At 39.3% G+C, this 24,748-nt stretch overlaps 1 protein-coding gene and 1 pseudogene across 11 annotated transcripts in view; one reads left to right on the top strand and one right to left on the bottom strand.

The window, feature by feature from the left end:
• Window positions 1-24,748, top strand: part of APBB2 (amyloid beta precursor protein binding family B member 2) — a 381,548-nt gene that overhangs the window by 114,360 nt on the left and 242,440 nt on the right. For all 11 annotated transcript variants that reach the window (XM_069593941.1, XM_069593939.1, XM_069593936.1 and 8 more), the window contains exon 3: window positions 6,201-6,310. The gene's annotated coding sequence lies outside the window, so the exon portion shown is untranslated. The remainder of the gene's footprint in view (window positions 1-6,200; window positions 6,311-24,748) is intronic.
• On the bottom strand, window positions 1,270-2,713 carry LOC138442500 (NEDD8-conjugating enzyme UBE2F-like; annotated as a pseudogene).

Genomic DNA, 24,748 nt, shown 5'->3' with positions numbered 1-24,748 from the left:
TGAAAATTGGTTGCCTTTTTTTATATCCAGTAATGCTGAGAAAGTGTATCCCCCTGAGCTACACATATGCTAATTCTTAGAGCAGTTTAAGAAATACGGCTTCCATACTGAGAATCCCTTAGTGTGAGGTGTGTATAGGTAAATGTATATTTCAGCATGCCTTCTTGTAAAAATTAAAACTCATAGTTTTTATTTTTAACACTCCTAATTGAAAATAATATTTGAATTTACTTGATTATAATATTTGGTTGCAAATTATTAAAGGCGCATATGTGCAGCATTTTAGGCAGCAATTTATAAAACATAGAAGCCAAGAATTTCTAAGTTATTTTCTAAAGTAATCAACATGCATTTAATAAAATGAAGCCTTTGCTCCTGAATTTGAACCGACCGATTTTTCTGGAATTCAGTATCACCTCTGTGATCTCTCTTTGTAGATAGCGTAATTAAAATGTTCAATTTGCCTTTTCTATTCTATGAAACAAAACAACATGAAGCCAGTAGTTAATTGTTTCCATATGATGGGGAACTTTCAAAAATGCTTAAATATACAAAAGCAAATTTGAAACCGAAGGGTTTTGTTTTTGTTTGTTTTTCATTGAAGTCAACATTTTTGGAAGTTAAAAAAAAGAACAGACTAGTACATCTATGTACAATAGGACTATGGTTATTATTCAGATGTATACATTACATGTTACAGATGCTTAGTAATTTTGTGAAACAGCACCCCTCCCGCCCCTGATTTTTTTTTAATTAAAGCATTAAATTGTACAAATTACAAATCTGTTCCAAAATATACTTACATTAAATAAAATACGCATTTCAGTAAGAGATCTACAGTGAATGACTGCATTCTGGGAAGCTTCACGACACGTAGGCAGGGCCGACATTTGTGGGAGGAGCTAAGAGACTTCGCACCAATCACAGTTTGTTTGTAGTGGGTTTCTGACGGCCAATCTGTGGGCTACTCTGAGCATCAGCATCACCTGCGTGGGACTGACGCACCTCTAGCCTCAACCCTGAGTTCATTTTCAGTTCATTCTCAACAGCCTATACAGTACAGTTTCAAAAAAGTAAACACGTTAAGGTAAGCAGACAACTATTTAGAACCCGAGACACATTTTCTGGCTGTATTTATTTGGAACTCTCCGGCTACAATGGGCAGTCGAGAAGAGGTTCTTCCTCAGGACAACACAGTCACAGGACTCGGACAAGCCGGCGGGACTGAGGGGAGCTGAGGATGGGGAGAGGTTCCTCTGGTTGCGGGTGGAGCCCATCTTCTCACGCACAGTCCGCGGCCCTGCGGTCCTCTCCGCGTATCATCTGGCGTAGCGCTTAATGTAGTCCTCCACTTTATTCCGGAAGTCCTTCTTGTCTCGAAAATGATGTTCCGCAGAGTCAATATTCAGTGGATCATCAAAATTCAAGAGATCAGTGAACAAAGAGTTTAATCCCCAAAGAACATCCTTCAGCATCCTTGTGGGGGCCCAGCTAGTGCCATCGATTGAGTGTTCTCTCAGTTCAGTTCAGTTCAGTCGCTCAGTCATGTCTGACTCTTTGCGACCCCATGAATCGCAGCACACCAGGCCTCCCTGTCCATCACCATCTCCCAGAGTTCATTCAAACTCAGGTCCATCGAGTCCGTGATGCCATCCAGCCATCTCATCCTCTGTCGTCCCCTTCCCCTCCTGCCCCCAATCCCTCCCAGCATCAGAGTCTTTTCCAACTGAGTCAACTCTTCTCATGAGGTGGCCAAAGTACTGGAGTTTCAGCTTTAGCATCATTCCTTCCAGATAACACCCAGGACTGATCTCCTTTAGAATGGACTGGTTGGATCTCCTTGCAGTCCAAGGGACTCTCAAGAGTCTTCTCCAACACCACAGTTCAAACGCATCAATTCTTCGGCGCTCAGCTTTCTTCACAGTCCAACTCTCACATCCGTACATGACCACAGGAAAAACCATAGCCTTGACTAGATGGACCTTTGTTGGCAAAGTAATGTCTCTGCTTTTCAATATGCTGTCTAGGTTGGCCATAAATTTTCTTCCAAGGAGTAAGCGTTTTTTAATTTCATGGCTGCAATCACCATCTGCAGTGATTTTGGAGCCCCCCAAAATAAAGTCTGACACTGTACATATCTCACCGGTCTTGGTGATGTTGGGTGCCAGATCCTGGTTAAGCATTTCACTTTGGGAGGCTTGGTTTGAGGAGCATGACAGTCGTCTCTCAGAATCTCACCACACAGGTCATCTCACAGATACAAAATCTTTGTAATGAAAATTTTTATCTTTGAGACCAAATCTAGAGAATATGTCACCATCCAAATCTGTAATTTCTCTAGTACTCTAATAGTGTCACCTTTCGAATCACCATGTTGTATGCATCAGAAACTTCAGTTTCAAACTGAAATTTTCCACCCTGGTAGTAACCCTCATCTGGGGTGACAGTTAGCTGAAAGCAATGAAGCTTGTTTGGATCAGGAAAATGCACTTTACACATACAAGGTAAATTAGCTTCATGTTCTGCAACCTCTTTAACAAGCAGCCTGTCCTTCACAGATAGCCGCCGAGTGGAGTCAGAGGCTGTGGCTGATGCCCGGGACCCTTTGAGACCATCATCCCGCTTCAGCTTGCTTGCCAGCGTCAGCATCACTGCTGCCTTTTTCATGGGCACCCCAAGACAGGCGAGGCAGCCCGGCACCCAACACCATGCCCCAGCCGGCCTGTTGCAGCCAGACGCGGCCCCTCACAGCTAGCATCGGCTCCCGGCGGCGGGCCGGCTCCTGATTTTTAACCCTCAGTACATTCTTGAGAATGGAGAGTGGTACTAAAGCAATTGCTCTACGCCAAATAGTTACTTGGTATTTGATAAGCTAGTAAGGTTACACTGAAAATGAAAAGGGGTGCATTGTTTAAATATGCTGCTGGCCGCCATAAGTAAGTGAACTCAAGTGTGTGGTCGCCAAATTGCCCTACATTAGCCCTTGACTCCCTAGTACTTTCTCCGTTCAGGTCTTCTGGGATTTCAGTGCATGGGATTAAACTAAGCAGACTGATGACTAAGGAATCACCATTTTTGGCAAATGAGTTATTTTCAAAGCCCAGTTTTATGGTTATCGGGAAAATTGTAACATAACTGAGTTCTTTCGGAGGTCATAAAGATCCAGCTCTCTTTTCTTACTTTCTGTTGAAAACTCCCCTTACTGAGGCATTCATCCCCATAACCAAAGCCATTGCTTCTTATATTTCTTTAATCTTGACCTTGTTTGAAAGGAGTTATATCCAGAGCACAGTTTCTTCATCCATAACTAAATTTCTTTTGGACATTAAGACAGCTTGTATGCAATTATATAATTAAAAATCTTCCTTAATCTGGATTTTACTAAATCCATAACTGTTTTAACCAGTACAAGCAAATTATATTTCAGCTTTTCTAACTGATCTATATACTTTGAGCATCTCTTTTGGGACTGTATTTGCCTTTGAATTATGAGATAGAAAATACTGTCTGTGACTGTTAATGCTTGTGGAGGTAGCATCTGGTGTCCTTGTTCTGGGGCTGATGTTCATTTTACTGGCTGGATTCACATTTGAAATTAAAGTGGGATAAAAAGAGTTTTTTCCCACCAGATGCCTTCATCCTATTTTTATATAGCATATTGTTATTTCTAACTGTAAAAGTAGACATGATTATTGTGGAAAATTTGCATGCCACAGGAAAATATGAAGAAAGTAAAAATTATTCTACTCTATTTTTATCTTTAATTAGCAACTATTCAAATATTGACTTGTTTTCAGTCTTTTTTTCTAGATATAGATACTTAAAAAAAATTGGGATCACATTGAAAGTATCATCCATCCTATAGCCAGCACTCCTCAGTGAACACTGCTTAGAAATATTTTCTCATTTTGTTAAGTATCTTACATATTAAAAAAACTATTTATCTGTTGCCAAACATTTGTTTTAGAATTGCTTAATATGTTATTGTAATGGAAAACTTTTTGTACATATCTTTATGTACTTTTTTAAAGGATAAATTCAATCTTTTAAAGATTTATTGGTTTCAAGGAATGACAAGTAATTCAGTTTGTCCTCTCAAGCAATTCTGGATAAGTCCTCCTCTGCAAGAATCTGACTTTAAAACACCATCATGTTGGTCTCTCCAGAATGGTACACCTTATTTATTAACAAGACCATCAGGGAACTTCTAATAAATAAATTTTTCATGTAACTGAAACACCCTTAAAAGTGTTCAACCCTTAAAAGTAGGTTACTGTGAAACCTAAAATGTGAGTGAGATTCTTTGTAAAGTTGTATGACATATATTTGGAGAAGGAAATGGCAACCCACTCCAGTAGTCTTGCCTGGAGAATCCCATGGACAAAGGAGCCTGGCGGGCTACAGTCCATGGGGTTGCAAAGAGTCAGACACGACTGAGCGACTAACACACACACATGACATATATTGCTGTTGTCTTTAGCATAATGAAAATATGTGAAAATCATAACTTAACTCCTCTCATTTAAATCATAAGCATCCTTATAAACAGTGGTTATTATACAGTCAGTTCTGCTAAAGTGCAGTACATGTGTTTCTAAAAACTGCCATGCTATGCAGAATCATAACAGGCTGCCTCGCCGCCCTGCCCACCCCCCGACCAGTGCTTAAGGGAAAAGTGGGATTAGGGACATACACTCAAAAACCTTTCTCGGTGACATGCTAAAAAAAATAGAATGGGAACTGGATAAAAATTGGAGCACAATTTTACACATATTTGTTGGGTTAAGAAATAAATAGATAAAAAGTACAATACAGCACTTTACCTTGAGAAAACCCTGACGCTTCCTGTGGACGGAGGCCCTGGAAGGGTTATAGCTTGTGAGTCATTGTGAGGTGATGGCAGGGGGGGTAACCTGAAATCGGAAGCTGAGTTGGGATACCGGGTGCGGAGGACCGTGGCTTGGCACCCTTGTGGGGAGCTGAGATTGCTGGCAGGTGTTTGAGGTGTGGCTTTGTGCATTCTGTGTAATCTTAGGCAGCGGGGTTCCGCCCCGTGCAGTCTTCTGCCGTTGCCGTGTGTTTCTTGCAGTGTGAAATCATGCCTAAACAAATGTGAAATTCGAGTTATGCTCAAGTTGTTCCCTGTGATATCAAGCACGAGAGTTAGAGGAGAACTGAGTGTACCATGTGGTACTACACTGATGTCTCAGGGATATTCGTGTAAAAACTGAAAAGCCTGGCTTAAGAGTCCACACTGTAACGTAACAATAACAATACAACAGTAATAGTACTCTCACGTGTAACAGTGACAGTAATAAATGATGCTTATTGATGTTTGTGGGTTTCTGGCTGCCTGTGGTGACAGTACTTCCTGCCTCCTCCTAATGGACCTATTTCTCAATCTCGTACGGCTTTTAAACGAGTTTATCACACTTCTTAGAATAACATCTTGTGTGAAGCCCGGTCAGTGTGGGAGAGCCTGACAAGTTTGGACTTCAAATTATGATTTACCTGTGGTGTCTGTTATACCTACTGAAACTCGTTTATCTTATGAATGAGTTACTACCTGTGTATTCATTTGCAAGACTGTGAGAGGCAGTAACTGATGTTTTAAGTGAGATCATCATCACACAGAACTTTCAGATTTTCTGTTTCATTAGAAAAAAGTTAACAAGACTCTTCTCATTCCCACCTGCAAAAGTGAAGTGTGCTTAAGTGGGTACACCTGACGGGCATGTATAAGTTGTTGATGAATTTCTTAAGTTGTTATTGTTCATGTCTATTTACAACCCGCTTCTGTGTTTGTGAGATGAGCTCATCTTTGGAAGGTGGGGCAGGCAAGTGTGATTTCAGAAGACCTTCCCTCCCAAGTCGCAGTATAATTAGAAGTCCAGATCCTCCCTCAGTTGCTTTTTATGACTCCCTGAGAAGGACATTTTTACCGTGAATGGTTGCCAAGATGCCTTGCTGGTTCCTGCTTCAGTAACTTTAATAAGGTGACAAGTCAAAACACCATCTAGATTTAGCAAGTCTCGTTAGTATTGTTCTGAAAGAAAAGTAGATAACACAGTTCATCATTTAGATAGTCCAGTGAAATCTGTATTTTAATTATGCATAGAGACTCTGAATAGCAATGTGGTATTTTGATTTTTAATTTCTAATCTGACTTAGTTAACTTTTTGTCTCTGTACAATTTCTAGATATATTTGGGCTGCCTGACCTCACTGAGTCATTGCTAGTAATTAACAAACAGGACTTTGTGGGAAAAGGGAACTTGCCTTCTGAGCTTCGAACCAAAGACCTGGGAAAAGTAAGTATTTTTCTAACTTGCTTTAAAAAAAAATTCTGTTTAATTTCTCTCAGAAAGTTAACAATGTGTCTGTCACTTTTCTACTTCCTTTCTTTCCTGGCTGTATAAGTTTTATATGCGCTTATGGGCTTGAAACATGGAAAGGGACTCAGGAACCTTAAGAAAAAAAAAAAAAAACCTTCCAAGATATTAGGATGATTTTCTGCATTGTGCTATTTCTTTGGGATTTCATAAGCTGAGTCCTCAAGGTTGTGATAAAATCTTTTACCAGGTGTTCAGAAGGTAAATTCTAAAGGTAAGAGTATAATATGGTGTGATAGAAAACTGAGTCCAGTTTTCTGAGCTTCAGGTATTTTAGACTTCTAAATAAGCTCTTTGGTTCTGAATTCTTTAGGATAAGAATGAAATCCGTTTGGTTCTTTTCTTATCTGGAAAGGAAGATAAAATTGAAAATCATGTGTTCAATAAGTCCCTCATGTAGGTTGGCCTTGGAAGAATTGATGCACCTGTGAGTTATTATTTTACAACTTAGAGAAACTTGAAGATAGTTTGAGACACCTGTAGGAAGGCCTTGACTGAAAAACTTATTTGGTGCCATAGAGTTCAGTTTTATTCCCTGATCTTTTTGAAAAGAAAGGTAAAATGGGCCCTAAAAATAATAAAATCAGTCTGCTTTCTTGTCGATATTACTTGGAAATATGAGTGGCCCCTAAGAATGTGAACAAAATAGCACACACACACTCATGCTCACCCACACCTCCTTTCTGGTGTGTTCCAAAAGCAATCTCATTGGCAATAGGAACCGTTTGCTCATTAAATCACTACGTAGTTTTCTAAACTTTGTATTTTTTGTGTATTCTAACTCCTCTACATTTCTGACAGTACAAATGAGATAGCTGAAACATTCCTAAAACAAAACAAGATAAAAGAACCTTACTCTAGAAGGTTCATAGACGCATTAAACAGTAAGATCAGATTTTATCATTACATTGTTTGTCATGTAAATTTATTTATAACTAAATTGTTATATGGAAATAATTATAGTAAGGTAAGTTATGACTCTTTTGAAATTAAGTAAGATAGTCATACTGAAAAAATATTATACACACCACAGAATATACACACACACTGCAGAAACACTTTGAGAGCTATGAAGTCTCTGCTAAAACATAAATTCACTGAAAGCAAGGACTTTGAAAATTTTCTCCAAAAACACTTTTCTGTTTATAGTGAAATATTGGCAGTAGTGATATACTGTGATATTTTTTTAAAATGTCCATGGAATTTTTAAAAAATAATAGCAATATGTTTATTAATAGTTGAGTTTTTTAGTTTGTATTCACATATTGACCTTAAAATAATGGAAATCCTGTGTGGTCTAGTTGTTATTCCATCCTGGAAGGATATTTGAAAGAGGATTATGTTGAAAGTCACCAATCTGTTCACAGAAGTGTAACGAAAAGAGCAAAAGATTAATTCTCTGGGCTTTAGGATCTCAATATTTGCAGGGGTGTTTGGATTGGAACTATAACAGCCCCAGAAAGTGAGCTACTTAGACTGCCTTTCAAATGATTTAGCATTTCTTTAAAATTTTATATAGTCCCTGGTGAAATAGTTCGCTTCTGTTACACCAAAATATTCCCTTTGTGACACTGCTGTAAAAGTTACTTTTCCATTTTGTAGAAGCGAGGCATTGGTAGGACCTTTGATCACCATAATAAACTAAAAACAGTCCCTGTGGTACCAGAGGCACCACGGCAGAAGCCGCTTACTGAAACTGATGTCATAGGTGAAAGTTTGTATGCACGAAGGATGTTCACAGGTGACTCTTAGGTTTAAAAAAAAGGTGATTATAATGTGGATGCTACACATAAATCTAGTCGTGAAGAACTAGTTGTATGGAAGTAAACAAGGGAGAGGGCAGGACAGAGAGAGATAGAGGCAGGTCCCTTCTGAAATTCACAGAAGCCACAGGCGAATGTTTCTAATAGCACTTTGAGAGCCTCTGTCCATGGGATTCTTCAGGCAAGCATACTGTTGTGAGTTGCCAAGCGCTCCTCCAGGGGATCTTCCCAACCCAGGGGTTGAACCCACCCATCTTAAATCTCCTGCATTGGTAGGCAGGTTCTTTACCACTAGCACCACCTGGGAAGCCCTTATAAGAGGTACTTAAATGAATTAGTGACTTATTTGGGGGGAGGTAAATGCACAGTTTTAGGGGAAATTCAGAACCCTAAACAACCACCATACTTCCTTTGAACTCCCACTTGTCCTGTGCTTTTATTTTTTTCCTAATCACAAACATGTTTTCAAAGTCTTCCTTGTTTCAAGTATGAAATTATTTGAAGTAGGTTTCTGAAAACTTGAGTCTATGACAAGATTAGATGCACTTTTGAAAAATTAGGCATGGATTATTTAAAAGAAGTAGAAAGTAGCTTCTATTTTATTATCGTCTTTTTTAAAATTTAAATTTATTTAATTGGAGGCTAATTACTTTACAATATTGTATTGGTTTTGCCATACATCAGCATGAATCCGCCACGGGTGTACACGTGTTCCCAATCCTGAACCCCCCTCCCTCCTCCCTCCCCGTACCATCCCTCTGGGTCATCCCAGTGCACCAGCCCCAAGCATCCTGTATCCTGCATCAAACCTGGACTAGCGATTCGTTTCTTATATGATATTATACATGTTTCAATGCCATTCTCCCAAATCATCTGACCCTCTCCCTCTCTCACGGAGTCCAAAAGACTGTTCTATACATCTGTGTCTCTTTTGCTCTCTCGCATACAGGTTTATTGTTACCATCTTTCTAAATTCCATATATATGTGTTGGTATACTGTATTGGTGTTTTTCTTTCTGGCTTACTTCATTCTGTATAATAGGCTCCAGTTTTACCACCTCATTAGAACTGATTCAAATGTATTCTTTTTAATGGGTAAGTAATACTCCATTGTGTATATGTACCACAGCTTTCTTATCCATTCATCTGCTGATGGACATCTAGGTTGCCCCCAGGTCCTGGCTGTTACAAACAGTGCTGTGATGAACATTGGGGTACACGTGTCTCTTTCAATTCCGGTTTCCTCAGTGTGTATGCCCACCAGTGGGCTTGCTGGGTCATAAGGCAGTTCTACTTTAATGCATATGTGTTTCTTTTTATGTTAATACTGCCAGCGTATAATATGCTATGAATTATTTGGTACCTTGCCTTTTCCACTTAATAAGTCATGAATTCCCATGCTAATAAATGTTTGTCTACAATATCATTTTTAGTGAAAGAGAAACAAGTGGATCATAGCCTTTTGTTTAATTTGAGTGATCCTGGCTTTCAGTTAGAAGGGAGTATAAATATGTGAAGTATATGGTGAGAGTTTTTTATCTGCAAACAGATAATAGACTAGAATTCACCTTCTACAATCTCTATAGAGTGTTTACTGTAACCAGACATGTTGTGAATAGGAGGCTTATGGGACTAAATATGTGTTCAAAATGGTGAATGTCACTGTTTGACAGGCACTGTGTGTAAAACTTTGCAGCTTCTTTGGTCCTTTTGTTATGTTACAGGAACGCGGGTGACATGTTCCTCCTGCTTAGCTGTCTTCATCAATATTTCTGTGCCTAAGGAAGGATTCTACCTGTGTTATTTCTCCCTCCCAAGAAGCTCTAAATATCTCAGATGAGGTGATGGGTACAGAAGGAACATTTCATAAACTTTGGGATATAATTTCTTGGAATAGATCGAAATCCACATCAGTAGGAAATGCAAGATGTATTACAGATCTTTGCATGCCTTCTCAGTTTTAGGTTCAATTATTAAACCAATTATTTTTTGCACAACTACCGTGTGCCGGGCACCATGTTCAGAGCTCATTGTTCAAAGATGAATGAGATATGCTCTTGCTTTCAAAGAACTTAATTTGAGTTTCAAATTCAGATTCAAATTACATTTATTCAGTGTGTACTATGTGACGAACAGTGAGCTGGATATTCTTAAATGAGGTGTTTGACCACTAACATTCAGTAATGATATTCACTGATCCATCTCTTCCAAAATAAATCATGAGTAGAATTTTCTCATCTTTAAGTTTTCCTTTTATTATTGTTTCCTAAACTTTTGGTATCTGCTACTACTTGTTAAATTAGCAAATGGAAAAAAAAAGTAAACAACAAGCATTTAATTGATCAATTTGGAACAGTGATTTAAAAAACGTGTTTATATATCTATACACGTATGAACATGTGTACACATATGCACATGTAATATTTGGGAATATGCATATAATATGGGGCTTCCTTCATGGCTCAGTGGTAAAGAATCTGCCTCCCAATTCCGGAGACGTGAGTTTGATCCCTGGGTTGGGAAGATGCTCTGGAGAAGGAAATGGCAACCTACTCCAGTGTTCTTGCCTGAAGAACCCCATGGACAAAGGAGTCTAGTGGGCTGTAGTCCATGGGGTTGCAAAGAGTTGTCAGCTAAACATCACCAACAAAACAACAATGCATATAAGGTAGTTATAATTTCTCCTAGTAGGATAGTTCTTAGTTCCCATGGTACAATTAAATATACTAAGAATTCTGATATTCTGCCCTTAGACTGGTTCCACTATCTGAATGAGTGTGGAAATCAAAGTATTGAGTCACTGGATTGTCACAGTAATTCTTGGGGTAGAGATTATTGAAACTCAGGGGAAAGGAACTTGGCAACATTCACACAGCTAAAAAATGTTTGAGTTAGGATTCTAATTGTAATCCATCTAACTTCAAAGCTCATGTAGTACCCATCTAACCCTGGAGAGCTGGTAGAGAAGATAGACTCACAAATGTCACAAGCCTGTGGAGGAAGGGCAGTCATTTCCCAAGGAATCAGGGATTTCTATGGCCTTGGGCATGTTCCCTATTTTCTCAAAGTCCATTTTGTCATTTTTTAAGGAGAGGGTTAGTATGATCTAGCAGGACCTTGGACCAGAGCAGTTAAGGGGCATTGGTAAGAGAAGAAATAATAGGTTTGGGACTGAAAGCCACTGCTAGCAGTTAACCCTGGGAGTGTGCTGGGAACTGTATTAAGAATTTTACATACTTCATCTTATTTACTCTTATATCAGTTCTGAGAGGTAGATGTTATTGCCCCATTATAAGGATTTTGAAACTAAGGCTCCATGAGGTTAAATAACTTGTCTAATGTCACATTAGACATTAGACAATGGCTCAGCTGGTAAAGAATCTGCCTGCAATGTGGGAGACCTGGGTTTGATCCCTGGGTTGGGAAGATCCCCTGGAGAAGGGAAAGGCTACCCACTCCAGTATTCTGGCCTGGAGAATTCCATGGGCTGTATAGTCCGTGGGATTGCAAACAGTCGGACATGACTGAGAGACTTTCACTTCACCCACAACGTCACATAGCTGGGAAGTGGAGTGGTCAAGACTTAAGCCCAGTTCTCTATGACCCTCGTGTTTATGCTCTTAACCACCATGCTATGCTTAGAAGTAATCTTTTCTATGTGTCAAAACTCCCTTAATACCCTACTCGAATCTCTCTGATAGTATGCTCTGATTTTATCTTTTATAGTTTTTAACTTGGGTATAGTTACTTACATAATGTTTAATAAACTGTAGTCTTGAGGGGGACTTCCCAGGTGGCACAGGGGTAAACAATCTGCCTACCAAGCAGGAGATGCAGGTTTGATCCCTGGGTCGGGAAGATCCCCTGGAGGAGGAAATGGCAACCCACTCTATTATTCTCACCTGGAAAATTCCATGGTCAGAAGAGCCTGGTGGGCTACAGTCCATGGAGTCGCAAAGAGTCAGACACCACTGAGCACTGAGAGTGTGTGTGCATGTGAGCGTGCACACGCATACACACACCCACCCACCCACACACACACCCCCACACACACACACCCCCACACCCACCCACCCACACCAGCCTTGAGCACTGGGATCCAGTCTCATTCACGTTTTTTGTATGTTTTTCATAACTCTTTGCTGAGTAAATTTTGCATTGATAAAGTAAATTTCTAAGATATTTTGTCTCCTAAAATTCAATATTTTAAAATTATATATGTAAAGCTTCTGTTGCAGTTATATAAAGTGTAACTTAAAAGGGGGGGTCATTGGATTTTAGTGTGATATTTATTTATTTACCTACTTATCTAATAGTTTGATATCTAGACTGATCTCAAAAGTTTCAGGAAATTCCTAATTGCCATTTTATCTAAAAATTAATTTATGACTTGCTGTCCAAAACTAGACTAAGTTTGGAAGCTGAGATTAAAACACACTTCTAGTGCCTTTTGGGGAGAAGGCAATGGCAACCTGCACCAGTACTCTTGCCTGGAAAATCCCATGGACAGAGGAGCTTGGCATGCTGCAGTCCATGGGGTCGCTAAGAGTTGGACATGACTGAGTGACGTCACTTTCACTTTTCACTTTCATGCATTGGAGAAGGAAATGGCAACCCACTCCAGTATTCTTGCCTGGAGAATCCCAGGGACAGAGGAGCCTGGTGGGCTGCCGTCTATGGGGTCGCACAGAGTCGGACACAACTGAAGCGACTTAGCAGCAGCAGCAGTACCTTTTGGAGACTGTAAAGCTGCCTTGATGCTCCTTTGCTATGATAGGTATGAAACTGTCTTAAATAATATTTTTGAGTCCATAAAAATATACTACCCTATCATTCATGTAGGTGAGGACCTCAGTTTCTAAAAATATGTGGAGCCCTTGTGCTGATGGTCACTACCGTTGAGTGACTTGTCTAATGTCACATAGCTGGGGAGTGGCTGGACTCAGACAACAAACAGAAGTACTTTTCTGGTTCAGGGCAAATTATGGGAGATCCTTGGAGTCAGGCACCCTAGTTTCTTGGCTTATGAACTCTGTGACTTATGGCAAGAAAACATCTGTAACATGAGAATGGACAAGAAAACAGGTTATGAAAGTAGGTTCGTGTACCTGGTTCATTGGGAATTTGGGGGAAAAATACCTGTATTCAGATGGGAGCCACTTTTGCTCAGATATTCTTTTAAAGGCCAGAATTGTGAACTTGTAAGACAGAATGTGATGGTTCAGTATTATAGCGCATGTTTATCCCATGATGACCCTTGGCTGTTTTAAAGCCAGAGTTCACCTTCTCGTGTAACTATTGTGTTACTTCTATGTGCTCCAAGGAGGTAGTTTAGACTGGGCTTCATGTTCTGTATGCTGGAGGAGAGTAGGAAAGAAAACATTTTCCAAAGGAAATGGAAAATGTTACTTGAGATCAGCATTGCCACTGGGCTTTGAAAAACTCTGGGGTTTCTTTCATCTTCCCAGCAAGTAGCACAAGTGAGCAGTGAGGGAGGAAGGCAAACCCTGGGGAAGGTTCATAGCTTCTCTGCCTCTGTTACTGGAAAAGAGGAAGGTGAGGGCCCATAAATAGCTCTCATGGCAGGTCCAGGTGTGTGAGAGCACAGGGAGCCGCTTATTCCCCTGGCTGCTGCTCAGCCTGACAGAAAGGAGACCACAGGAGAATGGGTCTCAGAGTCTGGCTCTACAGCAGAAACAAAGGTGTCCTGGCCATCACAGGCATGCATTTCATAAATTTCAAAGATTTGCACAAAGATTTGTGATGTTACTCCCTCTTGAGGTTTAATATCTGAGATTGCTAGAAGAGCGAGCAAATTGGATAAAAATACTCTTCAGTCTCAGTCTGATTCTTGCATTTTTTGACTGCTTAGTTTTGCACTTCGAAGGAAGGGCAGTCTTGGCCTGTACATTCTTAGTCATGAAAGCAGGAGCTGTCAATAAACACTGAATTTAAAAGCACTGCCAGTGTTACCTCCCCCAACTATGTGACCTTGCAAAAAAGCTTCAGTCTGCTGTAAGCTGGTAGTCCCTTAACACATGCATACCCTGGCAGGGAAAATAAAATCCCGTCTTATCCCTTTCCCTTTTACTTGTGAACTAATTGTTGTTTTCCTGCATTTAAAAGCAGATGTTAAACTCTCCCTTTGATGCTCCACAGCGGACAGACTCCAGTTGTATGTTACGACTCCAAATGCATATCTGTGGTTAAATGAAGACCAGCTTTGGCAAATTACATTTTGATGGTTATGTTTTGATCTGGAGCCAGAGAACAGAATGGCAATTTATTCTTTCATCTGACACACATTTATTGGGTTCCTGCCTGGCCCTTTACATAAAGTGTTTTCAGATCTCACAAATATCACAGAAACCTTGCAAACATGATAGTGCTATCTCTATTTTATAGATAAGGAAAATAAGGCATAGAAAATGGTGAGAAAACTTGCTCACGGTTCCATTGTTATTAAGTGAATGGGATTTGATCTTGGGTTTTTGGCTGACTCCTTAGAAAAGACCCTGATGCTGGGAAATATTGAGGGCAGGAGGAGAAGGGGACGACAGAGAATGAGATGGTTGGACGGCATCACCGACCGACTCAATGGACATGACTTTGAGCAAGCTCTGGGAGTTGGTGATGGACAGGGAAGCCTCATGTGCTGCAGTACATGGGGTTGCAAAGAGTCAGACACAACTGAGCGACTGAACTAAAAGCTGTTACTATGGCAGGGAGAGGGAGTTGGTGGGATAGGGAGATGGAACTGACTTTCAGAGGAAATGATCGATGGAGCAAAGATCTTGAGGATTGGCATATAAAACAGTTGATAAATCATGAGCCCCTGACTCATTCATTTATTCAGCAGATACTGATTGAGTATCTGTTTTGTGCTGGACACACTCTGTGAGGTGCTGGAAATTCAGAGGTGGGCAAGTCATAATCCTTCACCACCTTCAAGGAGGAACTAGAAATGCAAGAAAGAGTGTTTGTTGCCCCCAAAAACCTCAGTGTCTTGGGTGGGAGAGTAGAATAGCTTTTATAAAGTTTTTTAAGATGTGGAAATTTTGATGCCTTAACCAAAGTTGTAGAGTTTATTCTTCTTTTCATCCGTATATATACTGATGAAAAGAAAATTATCGACAAATAAACAGAGGGGTGGCTTCACTAGGAAGCTTGGCATCTGTACTCCTTGGTTGGGTTGCTTAGGACGTGCAGAAATGGAGGCTGGAGTGAAACTATATTGAGTTTTAAACAGTGTGGTGAACAAAAATTTGAGCAATGAACTTTCAAGGACTGAATCTAATTCACCTTTGGAATCCCCTTTTAATGTAGGAGGACTTAGCACAGTGTCTGTACTAAGTTCCCAGTAACTCTGGTTTATTGGTTCAGTGATGGGACATAAAATAAGGAAGAAAGGGGAAAGAAACTCGTATGCTTGGTGGGCAGGAGGGTTAAGATAAGGTGATATCAAGGAGGAGTGGGACGGTAGCAGTGAAGTAAACCGATCAATAAGGAGAGCACATGCCATAAGACAGACTTGATTCATATGTACAAACTGTATTAATACCCGAGGAGGGGAGGAGTTGTGTTTAGGGAACCTGGAAATGGGTGTGGATGCTTGAGAGAGACTTCAGCTTTCTTTTCACCTTCTAATTGGACTCTTCTGACTTTCTGTTCACATGTGAACCCACTCTTGTCCGCTTTCCCATCATGAACTTTATTCCACCTTTTTGAGACTTTCAGCTTCTAAGTGTGGTGAAAAGTGAAAGTGAAGTCGCTCAGCTGTGTCCGACTCTTTGCAACCCAATGGACTGTAGCCCACCAAGCTCCTCCGTCCATGGGATTCTCCAGGCAAGAATACTGGAGTGGGTTGCCATTTCCTTCTCCAGGGGATCTTCCTGACCCAGGGGTCGAACCCAGGTTTCCCACATTGCAGGCAGACACTTTAACCTCTGAGCCACCAGGGAAGCCAAGTGTGGTGGTGGCTGTTTAATAAGTAGGGTGGCCCATAGGTGGGGTAGTCCTGACTGTGCCTGCTGCCTAGTATTGTTTTTGATGATGCCCCCTTTCAATATCAAATGTTCTGGTTTGGATGATAAATTAGATGGCCACCCTACTGATAAGGGGATTTGGTGGCATTCTGTATCTTAAAAAAAAAAAAAATCTTTACAGTGTTCAGACTGCTTTGATGAATTAATGTGGATGTAGTACTCATAAAATTATGTATTAGACTACTGTCTGATCTCTCATAGGTAGAAAGAAGAGAAAATAAGCAGTACCTGAAAAGATTCAGATGTAGAGAGGTATAAGCCAATTTCAACAAAAGGAACTTTAATTACAACTAATGTTTGGCATGTGCTTAGTCAGTCAGTCAAGTTGTGTCTGTTTGCGACCCCATGGACTGCAGCCCGCTACGCTCCTCTGTCCATGGGGATTCTCCAAGCCAAAATACTGGAGTGGGTAGGCATTCCCTCATCCAGGGGATCTTCCCAACTGAGGGATCAAGCCCAGGTCTCCCACGTTGCAGATGGATTCTTTACTGAGTCACCAAGGAAGCCCAAGAATACTGGAGTGGGTAGCCTAGCCCTTCTCCAGGGGATCTTCCCCACCCAGGAGTCAAATTGTGGTCTCCTGCATTGCAGGTGGATTCCTTACCAGCTGAGCTACCCAGGAAGCACCAGTGGCTGGCATAGCCATATGAAAAAGGACATTTAAAGGTTGTCCTGAAGATGAATGGTGTTGAGGAGGTCTAGCATCCTTTGAGAAAATTTTGTCATGATCACTAGTTTTTATTTAGAGTTTCAGTGTTTCCACAACAGTGGTAATTTAATTTAGATGCATTTTCATTTGTTTTCCAAGTAGATAGTAGAAAATAATTTCTTAGAACAGAGGTTTTGTCAGAGGTTTAAATAAATGAGTAGAGGGGAAATTGTTGAATTCAAGTTTTTTTTTTTTTTCTTAAGTCTGTTGAGTCTTTTGTTGAAAATCAAATGAAGCATTCACATAGGGACTCAGAGCATACTAACAGAACATATGTTGGGATTTTTCTCCTAATAAATAGGATTAAATTGGTTTTATAGTTCATATACATAGATTTGCAGACACGAACTAGTATTTTGTCACACAGGTATATGTGAAAGCTTTTTAGGTGTTCAGGAAATGCGTGACAAAAATTGCAGTTTGAGGGTTGGATAGGATTAAAATCATGCTTATTAGGAGCAGTCTCTTCCATATTTTATGAGATAATGATGCATTTACCTTCAAGTCCCATAGTTTCTTTTTCCCTCCAGGGTTATCTTTCATGCTAGTCAAGCTCAGTTGTGACCTACTCTTTGCAGCCCCATGGACTCCTTTCCATGGGGTCGCAAATAGGGGACTCTGCTTTCCCATTTTACACTGCACCTCTAGCTTGGAAACATGTCCTTAATTCCCTGTAGTAGATAAAAGTTGAGTTCATGATTTTTAACAAAACCCTGAGAGTCCCATAAAATTGGCTACTAGATGTGGCAGAATGAGACCAACCCTCACGAGGCTGCCTCTCTGGCTTAGACACTGCCCCCATTGCCCCCTCCAAAAGTGATTGTCAGCATATTTGGTTGCAGAGACCAGGTATCCAATAGATTAAGGCTCTGGAAGAGTGAGGGTTTCCCTCTTCCTTCTGCCAGGTCTTTCCTTTCTCATATTAATTTCTTAGCTCTGCCTCTTCCCAGGATAATTGACAATGGCAAGTCCACCTCTCACAGGGCAGATCCTAACTGCTTTTGCCAGGAATGGGATGACAATGTTGGAGAAGGAAATGGCAGCCCACTCCAGTATTCTGCCTGGAGAATCCCATGGACAGAGGTGTCTGGTGGGCTACAGTCCAGGGGTTACAAAGAGTCAGACATGACTGAGTGACTGAGCACACACAGGATGACAACCACCACAGCTATCAAAACATCCAGAGTCAATACAAAGTCTTCTGTATAATCCTAGGAGGTTCCTTTCCTAAGGCAGGGGTGAGTTGGTTTAATCATATTGGGCATATACTGATGTGGTCAAGAATCTTAAAGAAAATGTTTTGTGATCACTTCATACCTGTTAGAATGACTGTCATTAAAAAATACAAGAGCTATTGACTTCCCTGGTGGTACAGTAGATAAGAATCCACCTGCCAATGTAGGGGACATGGGTTTGATCCCTGGTAGGGGAAGATCCCACTTGCCTCAGAGCAACTAAACTTGTGCATCACAACTACAGAGCTTGTGCTCTAGAGCCTGTGAGCTACAACTACAGAGCCTGTGTGCCACCTCTACTGAACCCTGTATGCTCTAGGGCCCGTGAGCAACAACTATTGAGCCTGCCTCCCACAACTACTGAAGCCTGCACACCCTCGAGCCCTATGCTGCAACTACTGAGCCTGTGTGCTACAACTCCTGAAGCCCATGCGCCTTAGAATCTGTGCTTCATAAAAAGAGAAGCCACCACAATGAGAAGCCCATGTACCACGATGAAAAGTAGTCCCACTCACTGCAATACAGAAAGCCTGCATGCAGAATGAAAACCCAGCACAACCAAAAATGAAATAAACAAATTGTTAAGAAAAATGCAAGAGAGAAAAGTGTTGGTGAGGATGTGGAGAAAAGGAGCTCTTGTGCACTGCTGTTGGGATTATAAAATCATGTAGCCACTATGGAAAATAGTATGGAGGTCTTCAAAAAATTGGAAATGGAACCACCATAAGATGCAGCAATTCCATTTGCTGAGTATATGTCCAGAGGAAATGAAATCATTATGTGGGAGAGATATTTGCCCCCACATGTTCATTGCAGCATTGTTTACAATAGTTAAGACATGCAAGTGTCCATCAACAGCTGAATGGATGGGTAAAGAAGCTGTGACATATATATCCAGTCAACTATTTTTTCAGACATCAAGAAAAAGGAAAATCTTGCTACTTGTAACAGAATGGATGGACCTTGACGGCATTATGCTAAGTGAAATAAGTCATACAGGGAAAGATACATTCTGTATGATCTCACTTATATGTAGAATCTAAAAAAATCCTGGACTTAGAGAAGCAGAGAACAGATTGGTGATTGTCTGAGGTGAGGGGTTTAGGGGTAGGAAGAAGTAATTAAAAGGTACAAACTTCCAGTTTATAAGATAAATAAGTCATGGGAATGTAATCTGCAGCATGTGACTATAGTTAACAATACTGTATTATGTATTTGAAAGCTGCTAAGAGATCCTAAAAGTTCTCATCCCAAGAGAAAAAAATTTTTAACCTTTTTATTTTGTATTGGGGAATAGCCAATTAACTAACTTACTGTGGTGATCATTTTGAAAATGATCAAGTAAATCATTTTGTGTGGAGACTTTCTGCCAGCAAACTAAAGTGGTACTCCCAACCTTAAAGAGTTTTACTAGGAAAGATGGAGGAATACAGAAAACAGAAGTTCTAGTCCTGGTTTTGCTGACTGCTAGTTGTGTGACTTTGTATTATATAAGCATTCCTTCCAGGGGTCATCATTTGCTTATCCTTAAAATGATTTTCACATGCAATATGATTTTAAAGGTCCTTGTCAATCAGGAATTCTGTGCATCTGTAATACCTCCTAAAAATACACAGTACAATTTTTGAACAAATTAAACCTCTCTGTATCTGATGATGGTGATTACCTTTCTAGACACCACCCTGGTTTGTGATTCTAGCTGTTCTGTGGAGACCCAGGCATTGATCTTGCTGGAAAAAGCCATTCCATCCCATTATCTGATACTATTCTATTCTGTTGGTGTGCTTTTCACATGCAATGGCAAATAGGCTTTCCAAGTATCCCCAGGGATTGTCTCATGCAAAAAGTTGTGAATTTGGTCCCTTATCAGCCTGAATGTTCAGAGAAGGCAATGGCACCCCACTCAGTACTCTTGCCTGGAAAATCCCATGGACGGAGGAGCCTGGTTCTGCAGTCCCTGGGGTTGCTGCGAGTTGGACACGACTGAACGGCTTCGCTTTCACTTTTCACTTTCATCATTGGAGAAGGAAATGACAACCCACTCCAGTGTTCTTGCCTGGAGAATCCCAGGGACGGTGGAGCCTGGTGGGCTGCCATCTGTGGGGTCGCACAGAGTTGGACACGACTGACGTGACTTAACAGCAGCAGCCTAAATATTAGTGATGATGCCATTGTGTTTTAAATGTCGAATCTTCTATGTAGCTGAATGGTGGCTTCAAATTTGCAGTGCTCAATATGTTACTTTATAGGTTTATTATTTTTATTGTTTGTTGGTAATTTGGAGCAGTTCACCATTGAAATGTATTAAAAAAGAGAATAGGTACAAATTTCACAATTTCTGGAAAGAAATATCTTTGAGGTTTTGATAAGGATTCCATTGAATCTGTATATCACTTTGGGCAGTATTGACATAAAATATTAAGTTTTCTGATCTAGGAATATGGGATATCTTTTCATTTATTTGACTTGAATTTCTTTCAGATTTTTTTTTTGTAGTTTTAAGTATATAAGCCTCTTGCCTCTTTGGCTAAGATTATTCCTAAATATTTTGTTCTCTTTTGATTCTATTATAAATAAAATTGTCTTTAATGTTCATTTTGGATTGTTTATCATTAGTGTATAGAAATGTAACTGATTTTTGTGTCTTGGTTTATATTCTATAACTTTGTTGAATTTGTTTATTCTACCATTTATTCCCTGAGATTGTTAGTGTTTTTTACATCTGTGATGAGTTTTAATGTTGTCTGTGGACAGAGATAATTTTACTTCTTCCTTTCCAATTTGGATGCTTCCCCCACCCCACCCCCGACTTTTTTCTCAATTGCTCTGGCTAGGATTTACAGTATTATATTGAACAGATGTGGCAAGAAAAAAAAGTGGTAAGAGTGGGCATTCTTGCCTTGTTCTTGATCTTAATGGAAAAGCCTTCAGCTTTTCACCATTGGGTATATTATTAGTTGTCATCTTTTCATATAAGGCTTTTATTTTGTTGAAGTAGTTTTCTTCTGTTCTTAATTTGTTGAGTGTTTTTATCATGAAATAGTGTTGAATTTTCTCAGATTTATTTTCTGCTTCAATTGAGATGATCATGTGATTTTTTTTTCCCTTTCAGTGTATTACACTGATTGATTTTCATATGTTGAACCATCTTTGCATTCCAGCAATAAATCCCACTTCTAATATTCTGTTGAGTTGTTTACTAGTATTTTGTTGAGGATTTTTCCTCAATATTTATAAAGACTAATGGTCTGTAGGATTTTTTTTTTTTTAAAGAACACTGTCTTTGGTGTCAGTATAATACTGGTTTCATAGAATGAGTTTGGAAGTGTCTTTATTTTTTATTTTTTTTAGGAGGATTGGGAAGGATTGATGTTAATTCTTCTTTAAATGTTTGATAGAATTTACCAGTGAAGCCATTGGTCCTAGGCTTTTCTTTCTGAGATTACTGACCAGTCTTGTTATAGGTCTGATTTTCTTTCTTCATAATTCCATCTTGGTAGGTGTAATTAGAAAGATACCTATTTTGTGATATCTAGGTTATCAAATTTGTTACCATACAATTGTTCATAGTACTCTTTTATAATTGGCTTTAAATTCTCTTATAATTTCTTTAAAATTGGTAGTAATTTCTTTTTCATTTCTGATTTTATTTGAATCTTCTCTATTGTTTTTTACTCTAAAGGTTTGTCAGTTCTGTTGGACTGTTAAAGAGCCAACTTTTGGTGTTGTTGATTTTTCTGAGGTTGGCTTTTATGACTTTTATTCATTCTTACACTACTAACCAAATTGATATTTATATTAGTTTAATATTAGACTTCTGTATTTTGTTTTTGTCATTTTGGCAGTGAATAAGACCCCTTTACCTTATATATGTAGGTGTATGAAGGGTTTAAATAATTACTGCTTTTGAAATACTGCACTTGACTTTATTTTTCTTCTTGGGTGATATTTTTCTTTCAGGGCTTATTGTTTGTATGTTCTTAAAATTTGTTGCATTGCTGTGGTTACTGTCTCAGGGATAGTTTAAGTACTGTCTCATGATTTGGTTTTCAACTGTAAAGTTCCTTATATTTTCTTCATGCCAAACTGATAGAAGTTCAGATGAGATTAGTTTTCATTATTTTAAATATAAAAGCCAATTATTTATGAAATGGGTGAACCTAGAGAGGAAAACTTAGAGAGCTAGTAGGTGAAAAGTTACAAATTTTAATTCTGCTTTTGTGAACCATGACATTTCATTCACTGATGTGAACTTACTGGCTCTTCCCATCTTAGTCCCTCATGCATAAATTTGAGATTACCAAAATTCAATCAGTGGCCCTCTCTGTGATTATAAACCAATAGAAAGTTTCAGCATTATTTTCAAGGGAAGGAACTCAAAGCCAATCATTTCATAGCCCCCATTCCAAGCTAAAAAAATCTTATCTAGGCCTGTTGGTTTACCTTAATTACTTCTTGACAATCCATTTACTCAAGTCAAGGCTATGGTCTTTCCATTGGTCATGTACAGTTTTGAGAGCTGGATCGTAAAGAAGGCGAAGTGCCAAAGGATTAATACCTTTGATCTGTGGTGTTGGAGAACGCTCCTGAAAGTCCCTTGGATAGCAAGAAGATCAAACCAGCCAAGGGAAATCAACCCTGAATGCTCATTGGAAGGATTGATGCTGAAGCTGAAACTCCAGTATTTTGGTCATCTGATGTGAACAGCCGACTCATTGGAAAAGTCCCTGATGCTGGGAAAGATTGAGGGCAGAAGAAGCAGATGGTGTCAGAGGATGAGATGGTTGGATGGCATCACCGATGCAATGGACATGAACTTGGGCAAACCTTGGGAGATGGTGAGGGACAGGGAGCCTGGCGTGCATCACAAAGAGTTGGACACAACTGGGTGACTGAGCAACAATAATCCATTTCCATTTGGACCAGAGATAGTTGATCTCAGAGGTGCAATGATGACTTGACTCCTGTTGTATGATGTCCTTGTTCCTTTTATTATCCCAGTCTCTGTATAGACTTATTTGTGACTCAAATAATTTACTTTCTTAAGAGATTTCTATCAATTTCCTCATAGATTTGTTAGTTTCTTGACTAATTTTTATTTTGAAGTTGCTTTATTCTGTTTATTCTTTATTTTTTCATTGATTCTAAGACATAGATCTTTCACATCTTAACATTCTTGAGATTTGATGTATCTTGTAGTTGCTGACCATCTACAACTATTACTGGCAGCACTTTTGTTTTATTCTTAGTACATAAAATAGTAGTGTATTTTCCAATAGCAGTTAGATTGATTAAATAAGTCACTATTAATAATCATTATAACAATTACCATTGGACACTGTTAAAATGCTACAAGAATTTGTAGATCACAAGATAGTTTTACAATAGGATCTACAAATAATGATATAAATATTAAGTATTACAAAATGTTTAGAGTAGAAAAATCACCTATAAGCTCCAAGTCTAAGTACTTAAGCAAGTGTTTTTATGTGTATTCTTTCCACTTTTCTTTCACATATGTATATATTTTTATTTGTTCATAGTTGTAGTATACATCTTATTTTGACCTTTTATATTTTATTAGTGTTATATCGTAATTTTCCTCTGATACAGGCCTTCATATTTGTCACTTTTAGTAGTTCCATACTCTATCCCATGTTTGACCCTAATAAAATAGCGCATTGCCCAATTGATGAAGACTTAGAATATTTCCATTTTTCCTATGATAAACAATGCTTCAGTGAATGCCTCGTTTGTGTATTTTTTGATTCTTAATTTTGACCATTTTCTTAATGAAATATAGCTTTGGAGAAACCTCCTGAACTTTGCTTTATTGTCAAGAATCAATCTTTGTATTCAGGTAAATCACCAAATAAATACTATTGTGGTACTTACCACTCATTCATCCATTCATCATTAGTATATTGGTTATTATGTGTTTAGTAGTGTCAAGAGCTAAGTATTAAAAAAGTTCTGTAGGGCGTACCTCTGACCTGTATTGTCTCATACTCCAGTGGGAGGCTCAGACTGGTCAAAAGTAAATACAGCAATTTAATGAGTGAGGTCAGAAAAAGATATGGTACGGAAGATATGGTAAAGTTTCTTAGTTGCGTGAAGTTACTTTGACAGTGTTGTTGACTTACATCCTTTGATATAAGAACAGTGGGTATAGTCGTGTCACATGAGATTTTTTAAAGTGTGTATAATAGGCTTAATAATATGACAGAAATGGGTCCCGTTTGACCGTCCAACCTCTTGTCCTTCACGTTTAAATCTCTCTGGGGGCCTGTGATCCAGTGTTCATCAGTGCTCCGCGAGTGTGTTTCTGCAGTCTGTTGGGTTCCCTGTTGGCAGCAAGTGTGCCACTTGCCTCATGCCTTGTCCATATCTACTAGACTGCTGCGTTTGTAGTAAATGTTGGAGGATTCATTTTCATTTGACTTGCTTTCAGTTCCAATTTTTCCAAATGAGCAACAGTGTTTCACCCTTTTATACTTTGTTTAGAATGTCACTGGCTATCAGTTTACACTGTGTGATATTGATTTATTCAATGCCATTTTAATTATATCTTGCCATATTTGTTGTTGGGACATCCCGGTAGCTCA

The sequence above is a fragment of the Ovis canadensis genome, chromosome 6 (assembly GCF_042477335.2).
Source record: "Ovis canadensis isolate MfBH-ARS-UI-01 breed Bighorn chromosome 6, ARS-UI_OviCan_v2, whole genome shotgun sequence".
NCBI classification, from domain to species: Eukaryota; Metazoa; Chordata; class Mammalia; order Artiodactyla; family Bovidae; genus Ovis; species Ovis canadensis.
The sequence above is the reverse complement of the archived record's forward strand: the minus strand, read 5'-3'. Positions and strand labels throughout refer to the sequence as shown.